This window comes from Ischnura elegans, chromosome 3 (assembly GCF_921293095.1).
Source record: "Ischnura elegans chromosome 3, ioIscEleg1.1, whole genome shotgun sequence".
Classification (NCBI taxonomy): domain Eukaryota; kingdom Metazoa; phylum Arthropoda; class Insecta; order Odonata; family Coenagrionidae; genus Ischnura; species Ischnura elegans.
Window position 1 is genome coordinate 56,766,252 of NC_060248.1, and position 18,860 is coordinate 56,785,111.

Here is an 18,860-nt window from a genome sequence, read left to right on the forward strand (position 1 = left end):
ATAGAGACATTAAGCGTCTAATGCGCGCGAGATTTAGTACGGCGAGACTCGATGTGTGAGCGGACCGATTCAAAAGTCGTAAATAGCGTCCAACGATTCGGAAGAGGCAAAACGGCGGCGCGTGGAGGGGGCTGGGTGAGAGGGGGAGGCTATCCTCACGCCGATGTATCGATTTCCGTTTAAACGATGGGTTTGTTATTCGTCACATGATTAATCGATCCGCCATTTGCATAATTGGGGTTATTACGGCAACGGTTGACGCCCCGAATTCCTTCCTTTATCGGCCTCTACTCCCAACTCCACGAAAGCGCCCTCCTCTCCCAACCCGCAGCGCCTAACCCAAACCTTTTCTTTCCCTTGATCTCAATACCACAACGTCCTCCATCTACCTCGTTTGGGTCTCCCATTATACATACATTCCTATTCCCCTTCTCCCTCCTGTCACTTTTACAATACTAACATTTCACCACGCAAATATAAGCTCTCATAACCTGCCTGGAATCCAACCAAGGAGGTTGTAAATATCCGGAGGCGGTGTTTCCGAGTTTTTAGCGTGGTCTAAGTTCCACCATCTTGGTTTGGCAATTTTTAGACTAGTTTACGAGACAGTTTATCAGTCTCTGACTAATATTTTGAGGTGGCTACGTTTTGTTCTGAAAATGAGCTACATTAAGTAAAAAATGATACCATAATCATTAGTATTTTGCCAGTGATTGTAGTCAGTTTTTCCCATCATTCGCGATGCTTCTATTAATTTATGAACTATGTGTCTGTTAGCCACTTTAATGGTGGGGATATCCTTGAAAATATACTTTATTACTGTAATTTTTAGATTTCCGTTGGCTGTAATAAAATCAAATACCAATATAACTGCAGGTAAACGACTAGTTTACTCTCGTAAAATTTTAATTTCAGCTGAGCTGGTTGTAGAACGGTACCGTGGTGATTGGTAATAATTTTTCCCTCGGGAAAGATGTTTGAGTCATAACGTCGCGAGGAATACCTATGAAGTAAGAAAAAAAGGTTTAAATTGTACGTTCCATAATTTATTTTTATGTATTAACGATTAATGACCAAAAATTTCACCAAATAGTAGGCTTTGGCCCTTATTGGATTGTCAATGTTTTGGTCAAAATGGGCGTGGCTTTTCCTACCCAAGCACCCCCATTCCGGCCACACTGCCGGCCGCCTAAAAGGCGTGTGGCAGGGGGTCTCGAAGGCTACCGTCCTCTTATGATCAGTTTTTCCAATTTTTCGAACCGAAATCCCTTTAGTAGATTCTAACTGATTCAACAACATAGGTAGGGCTATGGTTCACACCCCTCTTCCAGTTCTCGGCTCTTTGTAATAAACCGTGGGATATTAAGTGTCAGAGGGGCATCGCAACGTTTTTGCATCTTTCTTTAGCAGAGCAATCGAGTTTTACTTTACATGCAGTGGCGGATACAGATGGGGGGCGGAGGGGGCGCGCGCCCCTCCTTTGTGGGGCCGCCCGTGTTGCCAAACACTGGAGAACCACAATTAAAACTTTTTTATACCATACGATGGAATTATCTTGTATTTTTACATTATGACTTTGATTCAAAACTTCGTAAACTTTGCATTTGACTTGATTTTTTTATTACGATAAAAGTAACTCAAGGTATCTTTTGCGCCCCCCTTGAGTTTTTTCTGTATCCGCTACTGTTTACATGTGTCCGCTGTTCCGTCCATCTTTCACCTTTTGAGACGTTACTGCGGACCATATCACCACTTGCTGCATTTTCTCTGGAGAAATTGGAGGTTACCTTGTGGTAAGTCAATAACATCACTTAGTTTGGATGCCCTTTTATCAATAACAACCCATAATTTTTATGAATCTTAGCTATTCGCAATGAATTTAATACCTCAATGACTGTGTTTTTGTGCCTCATTAAAGCTCATTTTGTGCCTCATAGAGGTCACTAAAGTGCGAATAACTGGGTGGTTTACCGTACATCTTGTACATTACTCAAGAAAACGCGATAGCCTAACACGATGGGGAATTTCCTTTGCAATCGCCACTCGGAGTCTTTAACGCCCTTTTCAAGACACGCTATCCCTCTTTCGTCCTTCCAGCTCGACTCCCTCCACCATCTGAGCGAAAAGCCTACCCCTCTCACCAAAGGGCCCTGTCTCTCATGGGAGAGGTATTTCTCCGACCCCAAACGATCTTTTTCAGGGCCGGCAATTATATTGAGCCACCGCAACCTCCCCTTCAACTCTCCTTGGGTCCCGCATTCCCAACGTCCCACCCATCTCAATGCTTTCGCAATTACCTCACTCTCCTCTCTGCCACTGGTTTTGCTGCTTTCTTAGGTGCCCGGGTAGTAAGAATAGAGGAGAGCTCAACTGTATGCGCATTCGTTTTAATCGTTTATCTACGTAACTATACGTACATCGGTTAAAACCGATGTTGGATAAGTGATTGCATTCAAAGTTCCCTCGCTGCGAAAGGCTGAAACAATATCGATACGGATATGAACGCGAGAAAAAATCTGGGCGTGGGGAATGTGGAAAAAAGTGGCAAACATGATATAAATTTGATTAATCTTTTAGATCAAAAACATCTTCTGATTACCGTCAATGCGTATCCCATGTGTACGTTCTCAACCCCAAAAATAAATGCTTTCTGCGCTATTTATACAAATAGTAAACGAAATTAGCGAAATATCATGATCAAACGGTAGGAAATAAATTACAAACCGCTGCAGGGGAAGTGACTTAGAGGGAGGAGATAAATGCAAAAACACGTGTAAGCACACCCACACAGCCTGATTTAAAAAAAACAATGCGGGATGAGTGGAAAGCTCATTTATTCTAGCAAAGAATTCTATGTCAGGTTATTCCCGATAAAATGTATTTCTTGCACGATACCATTATGTAATTAGTTCAAAAATTGCGACGATGGCGGATAAGTGTAGGAACTTCTCGCAACATAAAAAAAGAATCGTTAATTACCTTGGGTATCACTATTAGGATATCCTCTAATCACTAATTATTACCCACACCCAAAAATAATAATCATAAAATAAAGAGAATCGATAAACAAAGGCTCCATGGAGTATTTGAACGAAGACGAGAGGGCAAGTTAAAAGGTGTTGGTAAAGAGATATCGAGGGCGATTTGAGAGGAGAAATTGGCTCAGTTAAAACGACCTCGGGAGAGGCGAGAGATTATATTATCCTCTCATTACAGAAAGAGCTACTGTATTAAAAAAAATAATAAGACAAGTAAGGGCGTCGGAAAATAGAAATCTGAGGGAGAAGGGAGGGATGTAGAGAAACATTGGGAGACAAGAAGAGAGATTCGACGCGTTGAATATTAGTGAGGGGATGATGAAGGGAGAAGCAGTGACAGGCAGAAGAGAAAGGGAGATGAGGGATAAGGAGGAAACGACGAAGGGTCTGGGCGAGATTTGTCTAAGGAGAGGGTTGGAGTTGAGAAGGGAGCGGAGAGAATTTAGGGATGAAGCATTGGAAGGGATGAGTTTTATAGAGTAGCACCACAGAAGAGGGCGGGGATGAAGGGAGGGGAGAGGGTGGGAGGAGGCTAAGAGGCTGCGGATGCGGATTCGCGTCTAAAACTCAAAACCCCAGCCCCACCCAGCCAGGCACCACCACTACCCAACGCAAGGCTTGGGGATCTCTTCCTATAAAGCTCACTCCTCACCGTCTCCCTATATACTACCCTCCACATTGCCTCACACCACCACCTCGCTCATCTCTTCCTCACTACTGACGTCATGATTAATTAGCATAGGGAAGCGTAGCCGGTTTCCATTCCAAAAGCACCCCTTCAACACCGCCAAACTCTCCCTCCCCCCTCGGTGAATCCCTCTCCCCCCCCCTTCATTATAAGCCCCCAAACCCCCCCTGACTCTCATCTTACCTCCTCCACCCATCCACCCTTGCCAGTCTCGGTCTTTTCCTCCTCCCACCAACCATACCGACTGCTCGCGACGCCAAAAATGCCTTCTCTTCTCCTTCTCTTAGTCTCTCAAACCCTTTTCTTATACCCCAAGCCATCTCGCCCCTCTCGCGCACAAAGATACTCCTTCTCCGTCTCTTACAGAATCCCCGCGTTCTTAAAAAAACGCTTTTCTTCCTTCGTCCCATTTTAACCCCCGCTGCCGCGTCGTCATATCCTTCCTTGCATCCCAACCCCCAACTCCTTCCGAAGCTTGAGAAATTGTTCTACACTCCCACCCATCCATCCCATTCCTCATCTGCTAGTTGAACCACCGAAGAGTAACGAAAAATGAGCCGTTTTAATGAATATTCCGAAAAATATGCCCACCTAGTTCTGCTTGAATGACCATCGATAACAATTAACGGCTATATTTTCTCAAAAGGCTATTTGAAAAACAAATTTTGGGAAGCAGGAGCAATTTCCACAATTTTAAATTTATTGGTTCTACCTTTAGTATAAAAGCTAGCTAGTAGCCACCTTTAGGTAAAGCGAAACCGGTAGTAGCAATAAATTTAAAATTGTGGAAATTGCCCTGCTTCTTCATTATGTCACGTTTCCACTCCATCTCGCCTGAAACCTCAGATTATATACAAATTTTGGGATTGGCTCTTAAGGCAGTGCTGGTCTAACTATCGCAAAATAGTCAATAATAATAAGACAATTTTAGGTTCGTTGTACCATACGAATCTCGATAAGATAAAAAATAGGTAGCTCACTGGACTACCTTTTGTGTTATTAGCAAATTAGTGCCGTATCCCAGGCAGTTATACAAAAATGACACTACGGTCGTATAATTAAGCAGGAAAAGATATCGATTTAAAAAACACGTTGAATTTTCAGCACTCTTCAGTACCCTCATTTTCCTATTTATCATTTACGAATTAAAGCCAAACAGTTTCAACAAAGTATGGCAAGTGCTTCTTCTGAGTCGCTCAGTGGCGAACGGGACCTCTTTAAAATCTCCTTTCTTCCTTCCTCGCCCCATTTTAACCTCCGCTGCCGTCGTCATTCCACCATATTCCAGCCAACACCCAGCCCCCCCCAAAGAAACCGTAGCAGTCCTATATACTCCCACCTTTCCAACCCATTCTCTATCCGCCCCATCCTCTGCCTCACCCAACCCCTTCTAACTCGCCAACATTACACCCTTCCCGGACGTCTCTTTCCCCACCGCTCGTCTTCCAAGCTTTTAATGTCTTCCCTCCCCCCTGACGTACTTTTCCCTTAAAGCCCAATCCACCGTGGTGAAACCAATCCTCTGAATTCTGCTCGGATCTCTCCTCCCAGAAGAAGAAGAAGAAGGAGAAAACCCCTTCTCTCGTGTACAGAACGTGAATAATTATGAGATCCCTCTCTTTCTCCTGGTACAAGCCCTATTTCGCCCCCTTCCCATCACCCTTTTTCTCCACCCATCATCCCTCTAGATCTCCCCTGGAGATCCCATACCAACGTACTTTCCTTCCATTGTAAACAGATGCCCTATTTCTTTAAATTAACATTCTCTCCCAAACGATCTTGTATTTTTCTGCATCAAGTCTTCTCTTTATACCCCTCCACATTGCGATATTTGTGTTAAATGGTAGGATTAAAAAATTTCACAGTACTTTTGAATTAAGCGACATATGAATGATAGGCGGGTTCTCTTTTAATTAGAAAGGGAGGAGCATTTGCCAAGAAAAGGTTTAATCTTCTAGCAATGAAGCAGGAGAATAGCTAAAACCTCATATTTCAACTCTCTTCCCGCAGTAAAATTATTAATATCGTTCCCTTTATGAGATAAGCTATTTAGATTATCAATGTGGGACCATAAAGCGTTCAAAACCAGATAGAATATGGGAATGGTGCAGATATAGATTGATAGATACAGAGATAAGTAAGTCAGGAGTCACCAGCAAAGCCGTGATAGAAACAGGTAGTTACTGCATACATGTGAGGTGTCCTTTACAACCATATGCCAAAGGGTCTAAATGAGCAAAAATATTTCCTATAGGTAAAATAAAAGGCTAAAAAGGTAAGACAGTTTGGTCTAATAAGGCTCATCAAAAAATATTTACGAAATAACTTTTTAAAATAGGACAGAAAGGTAATGATCAATCCAAGTACCAGAAATAACAGAGTCATAAATAATCTAGAAAAGACGTGAAGGGTAGAAGTTAAGAGATGAGGAAACGGAAAATAATTTTAAGGCAAGACGAAAGGAATATATTATGTAAGGAGGGTCGAGGAAGTTGATGGAAATATATGCCTTAGGAGAAGAAGGATTCCGCCGGAGCATCATTGTTCTCTTCATTTGGAGAGGAAACCGAAATGAGGCTTCCGATCAACAGTCGGGTTCTCAACTCAAAACATTTGGAACTGAATATAGTTACCAATGACTCAAATATTAGCAAAGTTTGAAGTGGCGTAATGCATTCCATGGTCATCAATTTTTACTTTGATGGAATTTGTTCGACTGCATTTTTAAAACTACATTGCCGGCCTCGGTGGCGGCGGGGTAAATTCCTCGCCTGCCAAACCAAAGGTCGCGGGTTCGAGCCCCGCCTGGGTAAGTTACCCTTATCCAAGGAATAGATGTTTGTGAACGCTTGATTCTTAAATGTTATCAATCCCGATGTAAACGTCGAACAGTGCTGATTTCGGTGGTGTATGAAATGATTAAGTAATGTATCGATGTAACATCATTATCATTTTAAGAGCGAACGCAATTCTCATTTAAGTTGCGACACTTTAACTTAGTAGAAACAAAATATTATGAACCATTCAATTGTGTTCAGCTTAGGTAATTGTAATTTTTAGCATATTTGAGAGCATAAATTATCGTAGATTTTTTTGGGGTTCGAATTCAATATAGAAATACGTTAATGAATGTGAAAATTTCCAATCAGTAAATTTTGCAAATGTTCATGCATAATGTGTTCGTCTTGACAAGAGCTAACGTTAATGATCTGATGATATTTTTCAATAAATAAAGTATACCCCTAGTTAGGAGTTTCCTTGAAATCACCTCTAAAGGCCAAGAGACTAATATTTGTTATTGATTATTTACCAGCATTCTTCTGAAAAACAGAAGGTTGGAATTCTGATGGAGGCATATTTTCCATTAATTCAGTAAAATATGTTCAGCTGTAAAAGATCAGGGGCATAACACTCATTTGACAAGGCGTCATCTTTTAGCGATGATTCATGGGATCAAAGCTATTAATATCCATCATCCCTGTCCATTAATCATCCATACTCAGCATCAATGGTTCTAAAACCTTGAAAAAAAATGATGACTCGAAGAATGATTTCTGCATTTGCTACCGCATATTACGCACAAAAAATCAGTCCACCAAGTGTCACCAAACGAAATAGATAATATGAGATGCTATTTCATCCGTAAACATGAGGATTAAATCAATATTACATTTTGAAGGGATGCCTCAAGACCATTTCAATTTGACTTAATTCCCGTAATTACTGTGATTGACGAAAAGCAAAAGCTTCCACATCATTTACTTACACTAACATCATTAGTTGCAAAACATCACGGTACTTCCACGTACCTCTGTCTTTGCCACTGCACTGATTAGAGCCTGATTATGAAGTTTTGATGTGGAAACGATGGTGTTATAACTAAATTATGCGGAAGCGCTAAGCCTTTCCTTTAGAGCAATTAGCACATTATACGAAACCAAACTGAGACAACTACATTCATTCCTGGGATAACGTAATAAGATGGTGATGAAGATCGCATATTTCCCAAATAATTTAAGTATTCGAAAGTCCATAAAATTGACTAAAACCATGGGTCCACGGTTTACTGTCTTCGTTTTAGACAGACCTCGCTGCTACCCATGCACAGGAACCATCCTTAAAATTTGCAAGGAACACTATGTGAGGATGATCTAAGTCTTAAATTGCATGCGAGCTGACTTCGTGCAATTTTTCCTCTTGGTTAATCAAATAAATTAATCACTTCATCTATTTCGCAGACTTTATTTGGTACACTTTCTTGTCATTTTCTACAGGAAAATCTTATCCTTAAATTGTATGCAAGTAAACTTTGAGGAATTTTCTCATGGTTTATCAAATAAGTTAATCCTTTTTTCCTTCAGCACACTTAATTTGCTACGCCTCGACCAGTTCCAACCCTCTATCATCATTTTCTATAGAAAATAAAAAACACAGAACGTTGTTTGAGAGTTGAACATTTAAAACCTTTTATCATTTTTAATTAAACATTTTTATCACATTTTTCCATTCCGCACACTTAATTTGGTGCAACTCAACCGGTTTCAAAACTCCAAAGTCATATTTTGGAGGGAATACTCTCACTGAGAAGTCACTAACGAGGCCGATAAATACATTTGTGCCTGCACCCATAATCCGCGTCTTTTGTCAAATCCCGCATCGTTTGTCAAAGTGCCGATCGCAGACTCGTCAGTCAGTTCTCCCATAATTCATAGTTAAACCCCATCTCATTCTGTCGTGTACCGAAGGACGAATGTAGGCAAGAGAGACGCCATTCTACTAGTCTCACTATTGCCAAGGAGACGGATCTGCCTCCCTTACGAGCTATCATTAAGGCTCGGATGAGAGGCAGGAGGGGAAGGAAGGAAAGCTACAGGGTATCATCCGACTGCGACTCTACCACCTCCTCTCCCTCCCTCACCCTCCCGAAGCGCACGCAAACCAATTCTTTCCGCACATATCAACGGACGATTCGCACACCAACCCAAGTAGTAATCCGAGTCCATTGGGATTTGACTCAAGTCTCCTGCCCATCCTCCTATTTTACTCGCACGTCATCACCCTGCATCGCTTCCTTCTTCTAAAAAGCCACCCTCGCTGCTCCATCCGTTCTCGCCTCGATACCCCCTTTTTCCTCCACCCCTTCCCCCCCCGAAAGACCCCAAAGGCACATTGTATCACGAAGAGGGTGCCTGAGAAATTGTGGAGGGGTTAGAGGGAAGAAAAGCCTTGAGGGGTCTTTCTCCAGAGAGTAGCGGGAGGAGGAATAGCAAAGTGGGAGGGAATCCAGAGGGCTGGGAGGGTGCGAGCGGCGGGTTAGGCTACGAAAGCTGGCTGCCTCCGCTTAATTAGTTATCGCTCCTTCCCCTCCGACTCCCTCGCACGGTTTTCGCAAAGCCATCCCCTCCTCCCCCCCCCCCCTACATCCCTCCTCCACCACACTCCTCCAGCTATTCTCCGCCTCCCCGACACGGGCGAGGCTTATTAGACTTCTCTCGCTGCACCACCACCACCTTCTCCTCCTCATATCACTCCCGATCTCTTCCTCCCTCCGCAGCTAAAGCTCCCCATTCTTCCTCGCGAGGGATTTGCGAGCAAGGGAAACACTGCTGCTCGCTCCGTTCCTCCACCTCTTTCTTTTATTTTCCATTTTAAATTTCCTCCCCTCATTAAACGTTGCACACGGACGGGTTCCACTTTTGGTCGTTGGATACCATTTTTTTTCGCATTTCCCGAATGCATGATTCAGATTTCACGAATGTGTCAGAACATGCACAAGGCGTGAAATGTTGTATTGAGAGATAAAATTGTGCAAAATTTATTGTGCTGCTTGGCGAGATTTCTTTCAGTGATAAACGGTTCCTCAAATATATCTTTGTTGACAATAATTGTATGATTTAATTATAAAAAAGGATGGAGCGATGTATTTTGTTTAAATTTTCATTATTTGGTTTTAACAAATTGGTAATACTGCTTTTGTGAATTTTTGTTAATTTTTAATCTTAATGCGTTGTAAAAGTTGTGTTGTCACTTTTAATCAGATTATCCTGTGGTTTTGTGTTACAATCTCAGATAATAATAATAATATAAATATGTCCTTTTTATGGGGTCATTATTGCCACTAATATTTGAACCCAGTATTTGGAGATCTGACCACTATTTGTTATGCACTAAATCACAACTCAGAATAATGGTGAGGTTTGGATTGAAAATTTATGACCAAATATGGTATATTCTTAATATCATTTGAAATAGGCACATGGTTCAGCATAATTCAGGGACTTAGGGCTGAGAATATTTTCCGTGAATAGCAGAAAAAATACAATTGATTTTCTCAGAATTAATTTGGTACGCCATACGGAAGAAGGAACCGTATGGCAGTTTACTCCTCCCGATTCCCTTGATTACGGCAGTCAAAGGGAATGTATCTGTGAGGAAAACTCTCCCGCAGGCTCAATTACGGGCAGTTTAGGCGCATTTTTTAAGAGGGCTAAATTTGAAATAGACTGCTTACGCCGTTCATTAGAGCGCTCCCCTTAGTTTCACTTCATCCGACCCACTTCCTGAGGAGGCTATTTAAAAAAATCTCACATCCCAGATGCGTCATGCAAAAATAACCAGAGAAAACGAAGGTTGAGTCTTTCTGGAAGGAAAAGTTGCAGGGAAAAAGTTAGGATGGGTGAATGTGATTAATTAATCCTTATTAACTCTCGATATCTCCTCAGTTGAAATATAGGAGAAGAATGGATGACGGCGAGAGGAAAATTTGAAGCAGGAAACCAGGAAGAAAAAGAAGGAAAGACAACATTGGCTAACAAAACTATGCTCGAGATAGAAATACGTCAAAGAGCACGACTTACTTGAATTAATGCACGTGATAGGAGAAGGAGAAAAAATGAGAAGGAATGAACAAAAACCATGTCATTTCCATAATGATTTCGTAAAAAAAGGGTTTGATGAGCCGATTTTTAATAAAAATTATAAAAAACAATATAATTTTTCTCAATACCAGGTATTTCAAAATGAATAACGAGTTTTTATTGATTTCTAATATTTATCGCATTAAAATTACAGCTATGAATCATACATCAAATGAAGGAGATACTCCAATAGTTTTACATAAGAGCCTGCAAGTGTACAATGCAAGCACCATTCGTCACACTGAACACGTAAAGACAATATGCGTGTACTTTCCGATCGCTCTTCATTAATTGCTTTGGAATAATTGTTAGCTACTTCAATCTTGTTTCTTAATTCGAAAAGGTCTGCCGGTTGAGAAAGCACGGATGTTATTATCACCTGAAGGATAACAGCTGAACTTAATACGGAACGCATATTGCATAGGTCTTCGCAAACTGTAAAATAGAAAAAGCTTTCTGTTCACTAGTTGCCACCTTTGCTACCGACGCTTTCTAATAAATCTTTCACATCCATATACCGATTTCTCTTAATGAATTAATCTTTCGGATCTAATCTAGCAATCACATAATTGCTAGAATAACGAGAGCAAAGAATAAAAGTGATATTAAATCATCATGCGTTCACCATCCTCACTCAATGAGTATCTGCTGTAATATTTGTGACTGCTGGGAGCCACATAAATGCCATATCAATCTCAGAAATGGAAACTAAGAGGTTTCAATATCTTTACCGCCTTCAGTTCTCACACATTCTGTGCAATATGTATTTATTGAATTTTCATTGCTAAGAGAATGCTTCAACAAAGAATATTTGCTTTGTCAAAACATATAGTTTATTTTCATCTACCGGATTATTGAAATAATTGAAATTTTTTGCTTGAATTAATGACCTTATTATGACTAGACAGGATATATAATAATGACGAGAATCAAATTGATTCTCGTCATTCTATCGAGTTAGTAATGAGGAAGTCCTATGAAGAGTAGGAGAGAAGAGAAGCCTCATAAAATCATTGACAAGAAGGCGGAACTTAATAGGCCATACCTTCAGACATGATGGCCTGATGAAGGCAATCGTCGAGGGACAAGTTGATGGCAAGAACAGAAAAGGAAGACATCGAACAAAATACATGGGACAAGTAAAGAAGGATGTGAAAGAGAAGGAATACGTAGGTAATAAAATCTTAGCTGATAGGAAAATTGAGTGGGGAGCTTCGTCAAACAAATCTTAGGATTGTTGACCAGTGATGATGATAAGAATCCAGTCCGCACGACCCGCAATGCTGAAACTCTTCACCATCCCAAATTCTGACTGCCAATTTCCCATAGATTCCTTTTCTACCGTTTACCTTCTCCATCGATTCCCTCTCCAATACTTCTCTTGACTTATTTGCCTCCCGCGCCAGTGTCAACAGCCAACTGCTAAGACTTTCACTCTGATACGCACCTCTTTGTATGTATTGTACGTGTGAATCATCATTTTTACCTATGAGATTACGTTTATACTTGTTTCTATCATATTTACTTAATTTATTGCTTTTTATATAACCCAATGTAAAGGCCTTAGTGCTATTTTTTTGCTTAAAATAAATAAATAAAAGATAAATTCCCAAACATTTTTTAAAAGACGAATCGTATGTTACGCAATGAGAATATCACGTATCTTCCTCGTCTTCTACTCTCGATTACCCTCCACCGAATTTCCTTCCCATCGTCCAAATCCCTTGTCCTGCCGCCTACACTCACCTGTCTACTTTCCGCCCTCCACTCTACCTTTCGACCCTCCCTAACCAAACCTCTCTCGTCTCTCCTTGCACTTAAAAAGCGAGTCGGGGACACATTCCATTCCAATGCCTTGACACCTTCCTCCTCCCCCGTCAACCCCTTCCAGAATTCTTCCCCCCGCCATCTCCCCACCACCTCCTTTCCATCTCGTCCCTCCCTCCCACCAAACCATTTCATTCGTTAGGTTCAGATAGTATTCACTCCTCCAAGTATTTGTGAGAGTGAAATTCAACATCGGAATCGATTACCACGTAAAATTACCAAGAACCATTTAGGATTAGTTTGCTTGAGCCAGCAATAAAAGATATCTTTCAGAGAGACATGGAGAAAATCATCTTACTGCATTGCTACATCATTGTTAGAACTGCATGGAATGGTGGTATGGTATGGTATTTGGAGGAGGCGACTGACAGCTTAGGTCATTTGCGCCATGAGGGAGGGGTAGGTAAGGAAGGGTGGAGAGAAACCCGGCGTCGGCATTAGCCTGCTATTAAGGAAAGGCGCCAAGGGGACCATGGCTTAACGTCCCATCCGACGGATATAGTGTTGCGCTTGAAATGTTCTTCACACAACATTCAAGCAGGGATCGGGCAGTCTCTGAAAATTATCTGCCTCTGTCGGGATTTGAACACGAGTCCACGGTATGGGAAGCCAACACTCGAGCCACCACCCAACCTGAACTCCTCCTAGAACTGTACTACGTTTCCATGTCAGATAGAAACGATTATATTAGAGAGGTATTTTACCAAACGAATGGGTAAAGGAAATCATTTTCCCCGTGTATATAGAGAATAAGTACGACTGGGATAGTCAAAGCTGTCAAGTAGCACACCTAAATTTATTATTGTTTGTATTCTCTTCTAGGTAAACGGCTAATGTCCAAGCATCCCCCTCTAATCACCTGTTAACGTGGCCTCTGGTAGAATATAGATATGTTATATAGAATGCGCCTTCTGGAGTTCATAAACTGATATGTAGCAACCTCAGTGAAATAAGGTCGAGGGGGCAAAATGAAAATTCAATGCAGATAATACTTTTTCGATTGATATTTTATTTATCGCATGATAAAGATGGGCATATCTATGGAGAGGAAGACCATTTTGCCTAATATGGAATTAAACCCAACCCACACGGAATCCGTCTTACCTCGTGCAAATAATCAGTTTAAATAATCAGCGCCCAAGCGAAGAGAGCATTCCCAAAATAGACGACAGCTAGAAATATAAGCGTTGAGGTACGATAGCAATTCATTTAGTGCAGGGGCCTTCAACCCGCGGCCCGCCGGCTAATTTCTTGCGGCCCCTAGAGGCCAAAGAAAATAATGTGTCGCGAACTAAATATCGAGTTGCTCGTCAAACATAAACAATGACAAAAATCGCATTGATTGATTGAAAATTTAAACCAATAAACATTATTGCACTGCGATTTCATATATATTTTTTAAATTTATTGATGTGGTGGTAAAGTGGCGTGGCACTCTGGACGATGTGAAATCGTTTTTTGGCCCTTGCAATAAAAAAAGTTGAACACCCCTGATTTAGCACATTCTTCTCTTATGGTCATTAAGCCACGAACTATGACAGAAGCAGAGGAGTAAAGATTGGAAGCAGTTGAAATGTTTCGTTGCAGAAAAATGATGATGACCTAATAGATGGAACGTTTTAGTCATGAGGAAGTTCCAAGAAGAGTAGGAGAAAGGTGTCTTGAAAACTAGGGTAAAGCGACGGGATATCCTGATTTACAACATGATGACCTGATGAAAACCAACCGTGAAAAGAAGTTGAAAAGAAGAACGGCTATTGGTGGCCCGGAATAAGATACGTGGAGCAGATGAGAAAGATTAAAAACAGAAGAATCATGCTAATGCTAAAAGATTAGCCTGTGGAATTATGAGGGAGAAGGTGTTTCAAACCAATCTTTGGATTATTGACTCATGATGATGATGAAATGAAAATCATTTCTCTTAGATTGCAGAATTTCGAACCAATCTCATTTTATCTACCGTCTCCTTAGCTTGAAACTAATGGCCCAAGGTCGAGCAGAACTACTACTTCCACAAGCAGGGACGGAACTTGGAGTTTGGTCGGGAGGGCCAAGATCGATTCACCGCCTCCCTTCCCTTGATCCTCCTTGCTCCCTCCCTACTCCTTCTTCCACTAAAAGTAACATGCACATCCGTAAGCTTTTTTTTTAGAATTGCGGTAGTTGAAATTACACACCGTATGTTTACTGTTAAGAAGTTTAATAAATATTATTGTTTAATAATTTATAAATTAATAATTGAAGACATTAGAAGGCAAGGAGATTAAGTGCATTTTTTTTATTTAGGAAACAAGTACATATGGTTTGTGTATGGCTGCGGCTGTGGTACTTGGTGTGGTACACAATTCTGTTGTTGCAAAGGGATACAAGTGAATTACTGATAAGCATACACATATACATTCAATGATTTACAATTATCTCTGTTACAGCAATATTGTGCACCTCACCAACCATTATCTGCAATTATCTTTTTAAAAATTGCGCTTATCCCCTTGGCTTCTCAGGTCCTCAATTATTGAAAAATAATTTAATTAGAAATATTAAAAGCAGGTAGAAAAAAAATTGGAAAAATAGGGTGCAAAGTAGAGGGTTTTAAACTAATTTTAACACTTTTCACAATCGAAAAAACTTCATTTGCTAAAGAAATATTTGGTAAATTCATCAATTATCAAAATTTTGTTTTCTTTTAATGAAGGATGATAATTGTATTTTTATATATCGTGGGGGGTCCCCTGGCTACGCCACTGCCCAGGTTCCAGGCCTGCCCGCAAGTAACACGTTCTCCAACACAAATATCTCTCTTGCTTTAACTCCATGCCATTATGCCTTCCGCCAGCAGACGGGAAAAGCGCGAGGCCCATCAACTCCGTTTAGCTCACAGGCCTCCTCAAACCTATAACCTTCCCCTCTTAGCCTCACAGCCCTTCACAATCTCTTCCCTACTTCCGCCCTTGCCTCTTCGCTGCTCCTCCTCCCCAAAGCGCCCTATCTCTCCCCCTTATCCAGATACCCTTTAGAACACCACTTTGGGCAACTCTCCTCCCCCTAGTCTCCAAGATAAATGCTCTAAAGGAAAGCGTCCGTGGGTATTGTTGTTCTGGATAGAGAAGAACCGAGTGAAATGAAGCGTTGCGCAAATTTTCTAAGTAGATGACTCAATCGTTAACCTCATAAAACTAATATTCAAGGTTTCAAGAATATGGAAACAAATTAGGGAAAATCTGGGCTTTTCACATCCCTGAGCAGTGCGTTGGCATTAGTTCATATGCGGGCCAAAGGGAGATGAGGAGACCCCTACTTTAGGATGGGAGAGGGGAAAAGTGTTGTTCTATATAAACGGTAGGGTTATATTAGTGCGATCATGCCCATACGAGTACTCCAAATTAAAATATATGCTATTAATAAATTTTCGAAGTTTTTTTACGTTTCTTTGCATTTTAATACCAGTGATTGAGAAAAAACATGAGTGTTCAATTTATGTTGCTTACCTCGACAATTTCACACATGACTGGTGCATAATCGGCTGAAAAAAACATTTAAATCACGATATTTATCACCAAAATAACGTAAAAAGAGAGTATGTGTTGCGAGTTGTCTACGCTCAACATAAATGGTCCTGGCGCCACCGTAGGATGTCAACCTACAGGAACAAAATTTTTTTCTCTATTCATTTTGACATATGTCGAACTTTGAATTTCGAAAAAAGTGGTTTGATGATCACCCCTACTGCATATTTTAAGATCTTCCTCTTTGTCGCCTAAGAAATTCCCGCACCTTGGTGAAGTTACAATAACCGTCAGGTATAGTTTGCTACGCGCCAGTCACTTATAATGTTAAGTAATGGTTTTAGGAATCAAGGACAACTATTGAATTTCTCAGACTATTATATTCACATCAATATCTTGAACCACTAAACATTTGAAGGTGGTAAATGGATTAGTATCAATACTCATGTTTTACGGAAATATTTACTGACCCGACGGAAAAATTTCATGTGAACAGCTATCTACCGTGACTTCACTCCAAGGAGTTTCATTAAAATACTGCTTGTCTTTTCTGGTCCGAATCGGAATCTATAGAATGTATTCTATATAATTCAAATAAATTTTTCTCCGTTATCTTCCAGATAGTAATCAATTTTTAAGCTTTTGTAACTTGAGAAGGAAAGCAATTCAAGATAAAAATTATTCCATATCGAAGCTTCACATTTTCTAAATGTGTACTTAAAGGGTATGCAGTCAGCCATTATATGGTAGGCAACACGATAATGTGATCAGGGAAGCAACCAGTAACAGAGAGAAAACGCTTAGTAGAAGTGTCAAAGTTTTTTTTATAATTATGAGTAAATAGCATGAATGATGCTCTGACTTGTTTCAAGTACTGCTATTAAGAGCGTTACTCTTCAATAAATTCATAAGTGTTTCTCTTAAGACTTTGGCTCAATTTATATACTACCACAACCGTAAATATTGACATTAAGCTTATATTTAATCGAGCCCAAAGGAATTTAAATTCGAACTTCGATGTCGCTATGATTTATTCAAATTCATAATACCCCCGAAGAAATTTTTGAAAAACTTTTTGAGATGACAGAAACCTCAGTCAGCTTGTGCAGGTGACAGGACCGCCGTTGGGAAGAAGGAATTCGTGAGAGTAATAATAGACCCATAGTGGACGAGAGAAAAAACACTTCGCTTCAAAGGCGAGAAAATCAATCCATTCCCACCCCACAATGTGCTTGGATTCACCGACACCAGTCGTCCCCTGATCATCTCCTCTTCCAGCGCGCCACCAGCACCCTCAATGTGTTCCTTTTCAAACTTCACCTCGTTCACCTTACAAGCCCAGACCACCATCCGCTCAAAATGTACCCATCACCCCAAAGGAAAAGCTCGGGTAGACTCCCTTCTCATTCTCGCACCGGAGTCTTGACAGCGCAGCCCTCGAGTTAAAAAGCGACAGACAGAATCCGAAGTGACGCTGGAAAACCACGGGAGGGGGGAAGCTAAAGAACACATACCTTTTCTTCTTCTTATTCTTCTCTTTCACTCTTCCAAGCTCCATCCCTTGAGAAACGATTGCATTTGATTTCGATAAATTTTGAAGCCATATGTTGCGCCCAAAAAACTATCTTTTTAAGTACTTCATGGGCATTACACTTATAAATACTAGATACGGAAACTTGTCATTTGGTGATACACGCCAAATTGTGTTATTCCTATCCCATGGAAACATTTCTGTACAGAATATACGTGGTAATTTAATTGTAACGCGCTCATACGAATCTTCTGTGGGATGACCTGGCTTCAAAATTCTAGTTTAAATTAAAATTTAAGGAAGCTATGGAAACTATACTACGAACATGAAAATTGGGAAATAACCCATTAATTATATAGGTACAAATATATTTATTTAGCCAATTACTTTTAGTCTGGAATATTCTAATATGTCATCAATTGCGCTTGTGTTACCAAATGCGAAATGTTCATTAGTTTAAATGGTGATTTTGACACTTATGTGGATAATTCATTGACCATGCCAACGACATTCGAGTCCATACGGTATACCACGGCGTGAGAGATGTAGTACTTCTCCGTGTGTGGTATACAATCACGATGTCACGGAGGAACAAAGGGAGTTCGCATAGATTGAGATGCGATAAGGGATAAGATAGTGGTGATAGAGGAGAGAGCGTGCAAGAATGCAAGCAAATAACAATGGTATTGTAGGGTATCTGAATGACTGCCGTCTCATACCATATTTTTCCGTAAACTATATTATATTCAAGATTAGCAATTTAAAAGATGCTTATTTTACATTTTGCGCAAGATCAAGCAATCGGAATAAATTTCAAATTAGTATTCTACAGAAGATCGAATTTTTACATTATCAGTTTCATCATATTGTATTTTTAATTAATTTTCTAAGAACTTTATTTATAAATGAACTTTATCACTAGATTCAGAAAATGTTCTTCTGTGCTCTAGGTGCAATAGGCGAAATCATGCATGTTTCATAGTCCCTCAATATTCGATCAACATTTAACATGCTATCTACTATTGCACTCGTTCGCCGGAGTTCCAATTGTAACACAATTAACTGATTATCGAATAACAGTACAATTTTATATTGGTTCAATTATAGAAAACTTATTTGCGTACCATGATAAATGATGAAAAATTTCCATCACGAACGAAATTTATTGATTCTAAATGAACATATATTTTAGGCTCAACACGTTACAATGTTCAGTAATATTGGCTTCTTTGCGCATGAGTAAGCATTAAAACGACTGTTAAGATTTACATTTGAAATATTTCTACCTCTCTCAGCATGAATTAAAATTATTATCACGCAGACAGTGATCCAGAATGAAGGTTAGATGTGAGA